The following is a 13,926-nucleotide window of genomic DNA, read 5'->3' as shown; positions in this document are numbered from 1 at the left end:
TTCTATTTCAGTGCTTGAAATTAATCTGTTTAAATTGTGCACATCTTCCTGATTAATTTTGGACGATCATATGTCTCTAAAAATTTGTCAATGTCTTTGATATTTTCTATTTTGTCATAGTATAGATTTTCAAAGTAGCTTCTAATTATGTATGTATTTCAATGGTGTCTGTCGTGATTTTTCCTTTTTCATCACCAATTCTAATTTGAGTTTTCTCTCTCCTTCTCTTCATAAGTGTGGCTAAGGGTTTATCAATTTTGTTTACTTTTTCAAAGAACCAACTTTTTGTTTTGTCAATTTTTTGAATTTTTTCTCTTATTTCAATTCCATTGATTTCAGCTCTGATTTTAATTATTTCTTGTCTTCTACTATTTTTGGTGTTGATCTGTTCTTCCTTTTCTAGGGCTTTGAGATGTAATGTTAGGTCATTCAGTTATTGACTTTTTTATTTCTTTGATGTATGAGCTCAATGTTATAAACTTTCCTCTTAGTACTGCCTTCAGAGTGTCCCCAAGATTTTGATATGTTGTGTTGCTATTTTCATTTACCTCTAAGAATTTTTTTATTTCTTCCCTGATGTCTTTTGTTATCACTGCATCATTAAGTAGCATATTATGTAGTCTCCAGGTATATGAATAGTTTTTGTTTGTTATTTTATCATTGATTTTTAATTGCATTCCATTATTGTCTGATAGGATACAAGGTAGTATCTCTATTTTTTTGTATTTCCTAGTGGTTTCTTTGTGGCATAGCACATGGTCTATTTTGAAGAAGGATCCTTGAGCTGCTGAGAAGAAAGTATATTCACTTAATGATGGATGAGGTACTCTGTAAATGTCCATTAAGTCTATATCATTGATTGTTTTATTTAGTTCTATAGTTTCTTTGTTTAGTTTTTGTTTGGAAGATCTATCCAGTAGTGAGAGCAGTGTATTAAAGTCCCCCACTTTATTATTGTTATTGTGTTTTGGCCTATTTGATTCTTAAAATTGAGAAGGGTTTGTTTGATGTACATAGATGCTCCATTGTTTGGGGCATAAATATTTTAAATCGTTATGTCTTGTTGTTTTATGCTTCCCTTAAGCAGTATGAAATGTTCTTCTTTATCCCTTCTAACTAACTTTGACTTGAAGTCCATTTCATCTGATATGAGGATAGAGACACCTGCTTTTTACTGAGTCCGTGTGCATGGTATGTTTTTTCCCATCCTTTCACCTTTAGTCTGTGGATGTCTTTTTCTATGAGATGAGTCTCTTGAAGATAGCATATTGTTGGATCTTGTATGTGAGGTGTTTTCATTATAATGTGCCTTGGTGTGGATCTGTTGTAATTTTGTGCACCTGGTGTTCTGTAAGTCTCTTATATTTTATTTTCCATTTCATTTTTCAGGTTTGGGGAATTTCCTGATATTATTTCATTGAACAGGTTGTTCATTCCTTTTGTTTGTATCTTTGTGCCTTCCTCAATCCCAATAATTCTTAAATTTGGTCTCTTCATGATATATCATAATTCTTGGAGGTTCTGTTAATGACTTCTTAATATCTTCTCAGTTTATTCAACTTTATTTTCAAGATTAAATATTTTGTCTTCATTGTCTGAGATTCTGTCTTCCACAAGATCCATTCTGTTGGTGATGCTTTCTGTTACATTTTTGATTTGGTTTATCATTTCTTTCAAGTATTTCTGTTTGGTTTTTTTTCCAGAATATCTATCTCTTTACTGAAGTGTTCTTTTGCTTCCTGCATTTGCTCTTTTAACTGTTTACTGGAATGATCATGCATTGCCTGCATTTGCTCTCTTTTCTCATCTTTTGCTTCACACATCATTTTAATTATGCAGATTCTAAACTCTTTTTCTGTCATTTCTACTGCCATGCTGTCATTGGAATTCTATCAAAAGAGCATCTTGGTTTGTTGGGGACACTTTCTTCCCCTGTTTTTTCATATTGTTTCTGTATATTCCTCTCTAGCAGTGAAGATCTGAGGTACTGAAGTTTCCCCCCGCAGGCTTATTATGACCCTGCAGTTTTCCAGTACCTCTGCTTTGAAGGGGAGATCAATATTAGTAGCACCCAATACAGAGAAAATGCAGCCCTGAACCAGATAGCCCCTATAAAGACTTCAACAATTTTGTAATGAACAGGAGGAGTTTGATTACTATTTACAGTGTTTCTAGTTATGAACAAGAGGATGGGGAAGGGTGTAGTATGTGAGTGAGTAAATAGAGGTACCTGTCAAAGGGCCTCCATTCTCCTGTAGGTGTCTCAGGAAGGGAGCCACCCCTCCAATGATGATGGCCATGCCCTCAGGAATAATTCAGAATGTCTGCACCAGCCTCCAAAGAAGCTGGGGAGCCCCAATGAGGGCTAGCCAAGTCAGCATGGGGGGCAGGAGTGGTATCTGGTGTCCCTCTGTGGGGGGGGCCGGTGGGCTCAGTGAAAGGAATCTGTCTGTGGTGGGGGGGGGGGCGGGCTCCAAAAAATTATTTAAAAAATTAAAACATTTGCCTTCAAAACATTAAAGGACTTACAAGTGAGAACAAGAACACATGTACTGGGTAGATGAAGGACTTCTAAACATCACCCCAAAATAAGCCACTCTGACATATGGATTATTTTGTTAAAGGCACTTAAAACCATTAAATACAAGAAAGGCACACTGACTTTTTTTCTCCTTGAAGGCAGAAAATGAAATTCTCATATGAAAGACAACTTTACTGTACCTAGAGGAAAGAGACATTTTTATCACCAGAGATGGGAAGTTAAGGCTGAGAGAAATTGTGAAACCTACACAAACCTTTTTAAACCTTATCTTCCTGATCACTTCTCCACAACTCACTAGCCCTAGCCCAACCTTTTGACTTGTCACATGTTTACAATTTACTATTCTTTGTCCAATCTAGTATATAAGCATTCAGCTCTAACTACTTCTTTGGGTTTTCATTTTCCTGTGGGGTCTCCTGTGTACTTGTAAAAAATGTATGAAAATGTGTATATTTTTCTTTAGTTAATCTGTGCCAACAAGAGACCCTAGGATGGTGGAAGAAAATACTACCTCCCTTACATAGGCAAATAGGCCATTTATGATTATTGTTTTCAAAAACACTTATTAGGACCCTGGGAAGATGATGGAGTAGAAAACACCGGAATCTGTCTCCCAGCCTAGACTACAGATACATTGTAGAATCTGACTTATGTAACAGTTTTGGAACTCTGGAGCCTACAGAAAGCTTGCAACTTCTAAGGGAAGGCTTAGGTGATAAATTGTGGCTAATTTTTTTTTTTATCAATTAAAGCTATTATCACAGTAGCAGCTACCCATTTTCCACCCTCAGCCCCATGATAGGCAGTTGTTCATGTGTTCCTGGAGAACCCTGCACAAAGCTAGCTGGAACCAGAGTGGACAAAAATGACCCTGCCCTCCAAATATCTAGGATCTGGACTCTAATCACTGATTTCTGCTTTAAACCAGTTTAAAACTACTATATTAAAGATACTCAAAGAATTAAAGGAAAATATGGATAAAGCAAAAAATCATGTATGACTACAGTGGAAACATCAATAAAGAGATAGGGAACCTAAAAAGAAACCAAAGAGAAAATCTGGAACTAAAAAGGACAATAATTTAAATTTTAAAAATTCACTAGCGAGATCAAAGGCAGATTTAATCAGACTGAAGAGAGAATCAGTAGCCTCAAAAGCAGGATAATGGAAAATTGAGTCTGAGAAACAGAAAGGAAAAAAGATGGAAGAAAAGTGAGCAGAGTCTAAGGAGCTTGTGGTGCCTTATCAAGTCAAACAACTTATGCATTGTGGGAGTCCAGAAAGAACAGAGAGAGGAAGGGGCACAGAGAATATTGAAAGAAATAATGGCTACAGACTTCCCCAGATTTATGAAAGGCATAAACACCCAAAAAGCTCAGTGAACTCTAAGTTAGGTAAAGTCAAAGATACCCACACCAAAACACAAAATAATCAAACTTTCAAAAGATAGGGAATCTTGAAAGCAGTAATAGAGAAGAGACTTGTCATATACAAGTAATCCTCAATAAGGCTGACAGCAGATTTCATCAATGCAACAGTGTTGGGAACCGGGGTCTAGCAGAAGGTGTTTGGATCATGTGAGCACAGCCTTTATAAATAGATGAACACCTTTCACAAGATCAAGCTCTGACTCTTGGGAGACTGAATTAGTTAAGGTGAGAGTGGATTGTTACAAAGGAAAGGTACCCCTCCTGCTTTGTCTCTTTCTCATGGACCAGCTTGCCCTTTGGTTTTCTGCTTTCTGCCATTAGTTAACACAGCATGAGTCTATCATGGACACCATACTCTTGGAATTTCCAACCTCCAGAACCATGAGCCAAAACAAACCGCTTTTCTTCATAAATTTTCCAGTCACAGGTATTTTGTTACAGCAACAGGAAACAGACAAAGACATGAAGTATCCATAAAAATCCCTGAGTCACAAGGTTCAGAGACTTCTACATTGCTGAATATATGGAGGTCCTTGGAGGATTGTGAAGAAGCATAAACATTTCATGCCCTTTCCTCCATACTTTGCCTTATGCCTCTTTCATTTGTCTGTGTATCTATATCCCTTGCAATGTACTTTAAAATTAAATGGCAAGTATTTCCCTGAGTTCTGTGAGCCTTACTTCACATCAAATACAAAAATTAAATCAAAATGGATCAAAGACCTACACTTAAGATCTAAAACTATAAAATTCTTTGGAGAAAATGTAGGGCAAAAGTTTCATGACATTGAATTTTGCAATGATTAATTGAATATGACATCAAAGGCACAAGCAACAAAAGAAAAAATAGGCAAATTGGACTTCATGAAAAATATTTAAAGTTGTAAAGATAATATCAGCATAGTAAAAAAGGCAACCCATAGAATGGGAGAAAATGTTTATAAGTTGTCTCTCTGATCAAGTATTAATATCCAGAATACATAGAGAACTCTAAAACTCAACAACAAAAACTCAAACAACCTGATTTAGAAATGGCCAAAAGTGGCCAATAAGGAAGTGAAAAGACTCATGACTTATCATTAGGGAAATCATATCAAACCCACAAAAAGAGCTGGGCTTGGTAGCATGACCCAGCTATTCAGGATGCTGAACTGGTGGATCACTTGAAGCCAGGAGTTCAAGACCAACTTGAGCAATGTTACAAGACCACATCTCACAAACAATCACAATGAGACACCATCTCACACCCATTTGTATGGCTACTATTGAAAAAGAAAAAAAAGAGCAAGTGTTGGCAAGAATGTGGAAAAATTGTAAGTTTTGTGCAACCATTGTGGAAAATAGCATGGTGGTTCTTCAAAAAAAATTAAAAATAGAGTTACCATATGTCCATCAATTCCACTTCTGATTATATACAAAAGAAGAGAAAACAAGGGGCTTTTTAGGTTTTTTTTTTAACCTTATTTTATTTGGTTTTGTATGTGGTGCTGAGGATCAAACCCAGTGCCTCATGCATGCTTGGCAAGTGCTCTACTACTAAGCTACAACTGCAGCCCCAAGATAACAAGGTTTTGAAGAGATATGTATATACTCATAACAGCATTATTCATAGTAAATATGGAAGCAACCCAAGTGTCCATGAACAGATGAATGAATAAACAAAATATATACACACCATAGGAAATTATTCAACTTCTTAAAAGGAAGGTAATTCTGACATGTGCTACAACATGGATGAACCTTGGGTACATTATAAGTGGAGTAAGTTGGTCACACACTCACAAAATACTGTATGATTCTACTCATATGAGGTATTTAGGATAGTCAAAATCATAGAGACAGAATATTGAATGGTGATTGCCAAAGCTGGGGAAAGGGAGGAATGGGAAGTTATTGTTTAGTGGAAATAGAATTTCAGTTTTACAAGATGAAAATAATTATGGAGATGAATGGTGATAATGGATGTACAACATTATGAATGCATTATGAACTGCATACTTAAAATGGTTAAGATAGTAAATTGTATGTGCTTTATATTTAACATGACAAAAAGGTGGAAAAGCCTTATATTATGAAAACTCTCAAACACAACAAAGAAGAAATATAAGCCCCATGCTCAAAACATTACCTAACTTCAACCATTACTAACTTATTGCAAAGTTTGTTTCATTCATATTCCCTCCCCTCCTGCCCCTTATCTACCAGACTATTTTGAAACAAATCTCAAACATTGTATCTTTTTATTCAGAAACATATTCATATTTATATCTAAAGATAAAAACCCTTTTAAAATTACTGTTTGTATTATCATGAATATTTTAAAAATTATTACTGAATTAAAAATATCCAATGTTCAATCTTCTCTTGTGCTATCATAAAAGTAGATTTTTAAAATAATTGCTTTGCATCAGAAACCAACCAAGGTTTACACATGGTTGATACATTTTAAGTCTTTTTAAAATCTATAGGTACCTGCTTATTTTGAACTAAATTCCTCTAGCAGGACAAAGCCTATCTTTGTAGGACAAAATATGAGACTACAAAGGTCACCATTCTAGGAAAAGTAACACAGTAACAGAAACTTACCCTGCCACCTCAAGGACAGACATCAGATTATTTCCCATGAGAAAACAAAGGAGAGCACGTAAGACACTAAATACCAAAGGGAAAAAAATGTGGAAGAGATATGGAAATGAGCAATTGGATCACACAGCCTATGTCGTATTTCTTTCTAGTTCTGGTTTGTCAGGACTCTTTCAATTACAATGACAGAAATTCAATCCAAGTTGATATAAGATTTTCACTGATTTTTAGAACTGTGGTTGTTGAAAGCACCCAGAAACCACTCTGGACACAGGAACTCACACAGAAACTTTATTAGCAGACAAAGTGTCTGCTCTTAAGGGCAAAAGAGAGAGAAAGAGAGAGTGAGAGAGTTGAGTTAGAGTGAGAGTGAAAGCGAGAGAGAATAGAGAGCGGATAGCAGGGAAATTACCCTTAAATAGTGAAAGCCTGCAGGCCAACTGGACCAATGACTAACAAGAAAGTTAACAATCTAAATTAAAAAATGGTGTGTGGGGCGGGGCAGAGTCAGGGGAGAAATGACTGCAACCTTGTTCCTTACAGTTGTGTGTGTGTGTGTGTGTGTGTGTGTGTGTGTGTGTGTACGCTCAGTTATAACTGGTATCAGATACTCAAATATAGTATTAGCCCTCTCCATCTCTCAGTTTTGCATTCCTCCATATTGACTCCATTGTCAGAAAGGTTTCTCCCTCAGGGTGCCCTCTGGTCCCTCCCAACTTGTATTCTTATAGGTTAGCAATTCTCACTTTCCTAAATGATCCATCAAAAGTCCCAGAACTGCATTTCATTGGCCTGATGTGGGTCATTGGCTTACTCCTCAGCCAATCAATCCATCTAGAGGGGTGGGATGATTTCACTGGACAGATGCCCTGGAGCTGGAAGCCAAGTCAGGTATACCAAAAACAAACCTTTTTGGCTGAGGTAGTTTCTCAAATGAAAATTTAGGTGATTTCATGAGGTCACAGGGGCAGAGGAAGGGATAGGTTGGAGATGTATTGGAGGCAGGTAAAAACAAAACAAAAACAAAACCCTGTACCTTTCATTGGTTATGATTGCATGTATACAAAAGTTATGAATGAAAACAAGATGGTAAGAAACTGCTGAACTGTTCCTTGCAGAAATATGAACAAGAGCAAAAGTCATGAAAACTTTAGTATTCAGGGAAAAGAATCAACAATAACATCAGATAACCCTTTCAGGGCTTATTCTACACCAGGCCTTCCAAAACCTTGATTTCAGCCTTCTGGCCTCCACAATGGTGAAGCAATTTCTATTAAGTCACTCAGTTTTTGGAACTTTGTTATGGCATTCCCTGGATTCACTTGTATTACCAATTAGCTCTGCCTGGTAATGGATGGAATTTTTCTATGCATTGAGGAGATAAATGATCATGATTTCTGTGTGGGTGTGGGTGTGGGTATGGGTGTGTGTGTTGCTAGGGATTGAACCCAGGGCCTTGTGCATGTCAGGCACACACTTTACCAACTGAGCTATATGAGCTATATCCTCAATCTGTACGATCATGATCTCTAAAGGAAAGTTTTTTGTGTTCAATACATTCTGTTTAAGAAATGGGGGACACTAAAAAAGAAGGCAGGCCAACAGAGTAAAGGAAAGGAATTGAGGGGGGGGAGGAAGAGAGAGTATGGAGAAGTACTGGGGAACAAATTATGCTATGTCTGCATATAAATACACCAAAATGAATCCAATACACACACACACACACACACACACACACACACACTCATACATACATCATACACCTGTATAAATAATGTACTAATTAAAACAATAATAGTAGATCAGTGGGGTAGAGCAAGTGGATCAGGAAGAAGGAGGAGGGAAGGGAAAGGGAAGATATTGGGGGATGAAACTGATAAAACTATGTGCATAGGCAAATATGGCACAATAAGTGCCACTATTAGATATAATTACAATGCACCAATAAAAAAATAAAAGAATGGATGAGGATGTTCACTTAATCTCTTTGTAGTTCCTTAAGCTGAGTGGAGAAGCTGTGTTCTAGATGATGTCAAAGAATAAGATAATACTTTAAAATTGGATACTTTATCTATATTCAGTATCAGTAAGGCTTCAACCAAATCATAATCTACCTTAAACACTGTAGATTTGCTGACCTCTTCGAACTTGATAAAACAGATTTTTGCTGCTTTGCGATGCTGGCTAGAAGGCTCACTTGCCAGCCACCACGAGATGGCAGGGCAGCATCTTTCTTCTCAATGATGCCGGCAAAACAAAATGCAGGCCGGAACTCTGCCACATGCTCCAAAAGTTTATGAAGCTAAACTTCACTTTCTTCTTTTTCTTCTTCTTCTTCTCCTTCTCCTTCCCTATGATTTTTCTGATATAAAAGTAGCACACATCTTTAATAGAAAGCTTAAACAGCACAGATAAGTATCAGAATAAAATCAAAACTCATAATTCTACCATCAGAAACACCCTGGTCCTGCTCCTGTGGATAAAATGGCATTGTGTGGACCAGTCCCAGGATTCTCTGTCAGCATCAGCTCTCTCATCTCCTCAGTGACCTACCTCTTGCACAAGTTGACACAGAACATTCACCAACAGCAGTTATACTCTGGACCATAAAGCACATCTCACAAATTTAATAGAATAGGAATTATGCGAAGTATGCTGTCAACCTGCAATATAATTAAACTGAAACTCAATAACAGAAAAGCGCAAAATCTTTAAATACTTGGAGATTGAACAACACATTTCTAAATAACATTTGAGTCAAAGAGCAGGTATCAACAGAAAATAAAACATATTTTGAACTAAAGTCATGGATTAAAATGCTCAATTGAGTAAAACAGAGGGGGAAACTATTAGTAATGATTCTCACCTTCCTGGGTGTGGTTGCACATGCCTCCTATCCCAATTTAAGAGGATGAGGCAGGAGATTGCAAGTTGGAGGCCAGTCAGGGAAATTTTATAAAATTTTGTGAGAATCTCAAAATAAAAAATAAAAAGGACTGGGATATAGCTTAGTGGTAGAGTGTCCCTGGGTTCAATCCCCAATACAGCAAATAACAACAACAACAAAAAATCAGCAACAAAAACTCTCATCTCTATATGTAGAGCAAATTTCTTTCTTTCCTTTTTTTTTTTTTTTTTTTTTTTTTTTTTTTTTTTTGCGGTGCTGGGGATTGAACCGAGAGCCTTGTGCTTCCAAGGCAAGCACTCTACCAACTGAGCTATATCCCCAGCCCCCAAATTTCTTTGTAATATACACCAACACGCAATAAGCAGAGAAATAGTGGAATCTAGAGCTTCCACTATTATAGGAAACATATTCAAAGTTAATTTAGTGCGCATGTTTGTCAGTGAAGGGTCATAGACTTTTACAGCTGTAAAGAGGGTTTTCAGTACCATTTCAATGTGAGCATTGCTTATCCAGTGTATACTGTGTGAAAAGGGCCAAATGAACACAAATGAACTGGTGTGAGGGAGGGTAAGAAAGAAGATCATATTTAGAAGAGAGCTGGGGACAAGAAGGGAAGAGATTTGCCCATCTCACAGAAAGTAGCAGCAAAAAAGAGTGTGGGGTGTCTGTGAGGTACCAGAAGTAACCCTGCAAGGAGAGGAGCAAGAAAAGTAAGGTTCATGGAGTTCTCATCAGTCTGGCTGGCATTTTCAAACATAACCTCACTAGGTGTTAGGGGAGAGAGAGCATAAAATAAATAATCAGTAAAGGACTAAAGAAAGGTTTAAAGTGTCTAGCTCACAACACACAGGTGGTTATATTTCACGAACCTATTTAGGATGGTCAGCTTTTGCAAACAGATTTTCTTACTTCCTATACCCCCACTTCCCAGTCTGTTCCTTAAAAAGGTGGGTTTCCCCGGTTCTTCTTGGAGACATGGAACATTATTCCCATTTTCAGACAGAGGAAACACCCAAGGTGAATTACTAATGTGAATTACTATGTGCTTAATGACAAGTGCACATTTAATATTGAGCACATCTAGGGTCATTCTCATGACCATTGGGTAAAGTCCTCCAGGTTTGCTATTCTTATTTGTCTGTATTTATACTAGGCAAAAAAAAAAAAAAAAAAAAAAAAAGAGCTTTCTATGATGTTTCTTTGGTTGCTTCTGGTCTAGAATCTGATAAACAGCAAAACTGTTGACATGTCTGAATGGAGAAGTTGGCAAAATCCTGCCAAGAGGACCTTGCCTTCTTCTAATGGACCAAGTTCCCTCCCTTTTCAGAGATGGAGATCAAAATCAGTTTTCTTATTTATGACAGTATTTTAAGTAGACATAAGTGGTTGCAGGAACAGTTAAAAAAAAAATAACCTCACTTGCCACTCTTTCTAATTTTACAGGAAGAAAAAATATTCAAAGAAAAATGATCACTTTAAACCAGGTATGGTGGTGCATGCCTCTAATTGGTGGGAGGATCACAAATTCAAGACCATCCTAGACAAATAAGTAAGAAGAACTTGTCTTAAAACAAAATAAAAACGGCTAGGGAAATAACCCAAGGGTAAAGCATTTGTCAAACATATGTAAGGTCCTGGGCTCAATCTCCACCAATATGAAAAAAAGAAGAAAAAACACTCTATTTTCATCTGTTTATAATATTGTGGTTACACATATGTATGTATATATGTGGACACATAATTTAAATTATATAATTAACATATTATATAATTATATAAATTTTTCTAAAATGTACATAAGTATATAACTTAAATGATACACAATTTAACATATATGAAACTATATACAATTTTATATCTATACACATGTGTATAGATATGAAATGTAAAAGCTGGAAGAATCACCCATTTTAAAGAGCACAAATAAAGCAAGATGATATGTGGCACCTTACATATAAACTGTTTTGACAGTGGCAATGTCCAAGTAAGGAGACACTTGATACCATGCCAGAAAAGAATTGCCGCGTGGTGATAAAAACGTCTGTGGTGTGACTGGTGGTACCTGGCATAAAATAGGGACAATCAAACAGCAGCCTTGAGTAACAGCTCAGATCCGGTGGACAGGATCTCCCCTCGGTTCCTTGTCCTCGAGGCCCACAGCACAATGCGGACTACAGGAGGTACAGCAGGCAGAAGCTTCCTCAGGCATTCGGGGGCCTCGGGTTGCCTGCGCCAGGGGGCGGTGGGTTTTACCCGGGACCCTGCGGGCTCTGACTGGGCCACGCTGGGTGGGTTTTCTCAGCCTGGTGCTGCGGGTTGTGTCCAAATCTCCAAGGCCGTCCCTGCCTTCGGTGAGGTCACCTCGTTGCCACTCGGGGGCACTCCTGGTCCCGCCTGAGCCCAGGACCCTAGAGCTCCGGGTGTGCGCTGGCCGCGGGGGATGCGGGACGCCCAGGTGGCGCTGGACCTCCGGAGGCGGGTCCAGGGGTTGGCTGCGCTCCACTGGTCCGCCGCCCCCAGGCGGGACCAGACTCCTAGGCCCTAGCAGGAGCCGAGCTCTGGTGGCAGCCGCCCGTGTTAGGTTCCAAGGGGAATCAGGGATGGACCGAGGAAGAGGGGTGCGGCTGCTGCCGGACCTGGGGACCTTGGTGGCCATCGCTCCCAGAAGGGCGCTCGTGCCTGGCCGCCTTTCGAATTTTAAACCCTCACAGGAAAGAGCACAGAAGCAAAAGTTTTCACAACGTCCTATGAAAACCCTGACTGGCTCTCTCGGGGTGAAAGGACCTCTTCTCTTTAGCACCTATTGTAAGATACAAATCGCTGCCCAAGCTGGGGTTGTGCCGGACCTTGAGCGTTCCCTCTCCTCATTAAGCAGCTCTTTGGACATCTCCAGCTGAAACCCCAAGAGAGCCCCAGGATGCGACTCCCGGAGCAAGGGAGTCGAAGGCAAAAGTGGCACTGGGGCTATTTAGACGGGAGAAAAATCACAGATTCACACCCAACTTCTGACCGGTTTTCACACCCCGACAGTCACTCTTCATCTGCAGGAGGTTGCCATGACAACAAAACAGTTGGGTCCCTGAAGGACCAGAAAAGTGTCCATCCAGCCATTTGCCATGGAACAACCAGAGGGGAAAGATCTACTGCCAACGCTGTTTGTCATCGTGAACTCGGCCTTGGGCAAACACATGGCACCCCAGGTTCAGCCTAACCAGATGGACCCACAGTTGGAGCTCTGTATGAGAGAAGGTGACCAGGTGTGACTTGTTATTTAAAAAATAAGGAGCACCTCTTACCATCTATCACAACATCAGGGATCGGTTTTATCTATTGGCTCTTTGTATAGTTGGAGAAACATTATTTAGTTGATTTTGTTACTTCATTATCACCTCAATGATGACAGCTGCTGGGCAAGAAAAATGGGCACTTGTATGGGCTATGGTGGCAGAGGGCCACTGGGATGATTCTCCTGCAGAAGGTCAACATCCAGAGATGTGACATAAATAATTGACCCAGGGACCAGGATTCATTTGTTACTGCAAAGCAGTTTCACCAAGCCAGATTCCTCCATCCACACTTGGGCAATCGCAAAATTACTGACCAAGTGTCCGCTGAGTGCAGGGCTCAGTGAAGACAGAACAACCAGTACAATTTTACCCTGTACTGTACCCAGCAGTTTTACCCTGTACTTCTTGGGAGCCTGATCCCTGTTGTCAAATATATAATCTAAAGTGAAAACAGCTCATTCATGCATTAAATCATGATTGATTAATGCAATAGATAATGAAGTGCTATATTGTCTGTAATGGTAGTTTTGGAAACAGAACAGAAGGACATGGCATTGGTAAAGGATTTCATGCTTCACTTTACATAGGGCACACCTTAATCAACAAAAAAACTGGCTCCCTCTTTTCTACATGCAAGGATGTGGCTCTGAAGCTTGCCAGCCTCGGACAGAGAGGCTCCTACATACTGGAGAACCAAAGATGGTATTTGAACAGATAGGGTTCATGAGAGACAAAGAGAGCTGGTTTGATCATATTCTCTATTCACTCTTATGGATCAGCTTTCAGTTCAGAAACTGGGCTCTAGGACTTGCAGCTGAAATTTTAAAAAAGCAGAAAAATCTCCCAACGAATCAGAGGTGTAGATCAATTCAAAACTTCGGGTCTCTAAGGAAATATGGTCAGAATAGAAAATGGCATATCTGCTCCTCTCCAGAAGTCAGAGTGTGGTAAGAAGTGTGGTAGGAATGCAGGTTTGGGTGAAAAACTTGGGGAGGGGAGGTGGATTTGAAATCAGGAAAAGAACCCAACTAATTAATTCTCATAAATGATTTAAATGAATAATTGATGGGAATTGGCAGTGATTCTAAACATTTCCTCAGTGAGACAGCAATTTAAAATGCCACATCTGAAGTGTAAGGAAACTACTGTTTGATAAGTTCCTTTTCTTGACTCTGT

The sequence above is a fragment of the Sciurus carolinensis genome, chromosome 15 (genome assembly GCF_902686445.1).
Source record: "Sciurus carolinensis chromosome 15, mSciCar1.2, whole genome shotgun sequence".
Classification (NCBI taxonomy): Eukaryota; Metazoa; Chordata; class Mammalia; order Rodentia; family Sciuridae; genus Sciurus; species Sciurus carolinensis.
Note: the sequence above shows the minus strand (reverse complement) of the source record.